The sequence below is a fragment of the Chinchilla lanigera genome, unplaced genomic scaffold, assembly GCF_000276665.1.
Source record: "Chinchilla lanigera isolate Chin_1 unplaced genomic scaffold, ChiLan1.0 scaffold00149, whole genome shotgun sequence".
Classification (NCBI taxonomy): Eukaryota; Metazoa; Chordata; class Mammalia; order Rodentia; family Chinchillidae; genus Chinchilla; species Chinchilla lanigera.
In genome coordinates this window covers 2,579,154-2,579,757 of record NW_004955550.1, presented here as the reverse complement: position 1 = coordinate 2,579,757, position 604 = coordinate 2,579,154, and positions in this window count along the sequence as shown.

The following is a 604-nucleotide window of genomic DNA, read 5'->3' as shown; positions in this document are numbered from 1 at the left end:
TAAAAGTCAAAGGATGGAAAACAATCCTTCATGCAATAGGAACCCGTGTGGCTTTTCATTTCTCTCCCACAATTCAACTTAACATCTACTATAAGGTCTTCCTTCTATGAAGTCACAAGTAGTTTTCCTGGATTTAATGCAGTAAGTACAAGGAAAACCCTTAGTGTATAGAGGTCAGGGGAGGGGACAAGGATATGCTCTTTAATGTCTCCAACTATCCTCACCATTTGACAAAATACACTCAATGCCATGTGTTCTGCATTAGCACCACGCAAAACTTTAGCCACCAGAACAAACACTTTGGTACCTGGAACTCTTCTCAACACCTTCTCAGAGGTCCTTCCTAAGGAATCTGGGGTTACCCTGTGCTCCCGTGCCCTCCCCAGGTGTGCAGCCACCGATGGCTACTGCTGATGCTTCTTGTATTCACATGCCACACCACAGGGCACAAGAATTAAGATTCAGCCAGAACTCTGAGACCCTTCCAGCCTGTACTCAAGAACAGCAAACTAGACACTCTCCAATCTTTGGTCACTCCCAGCAACTGAGCATTTGGTTTCTACCAGTCCTCACATTCTGACTCTAGCCCTTCCCTCCATCCCCC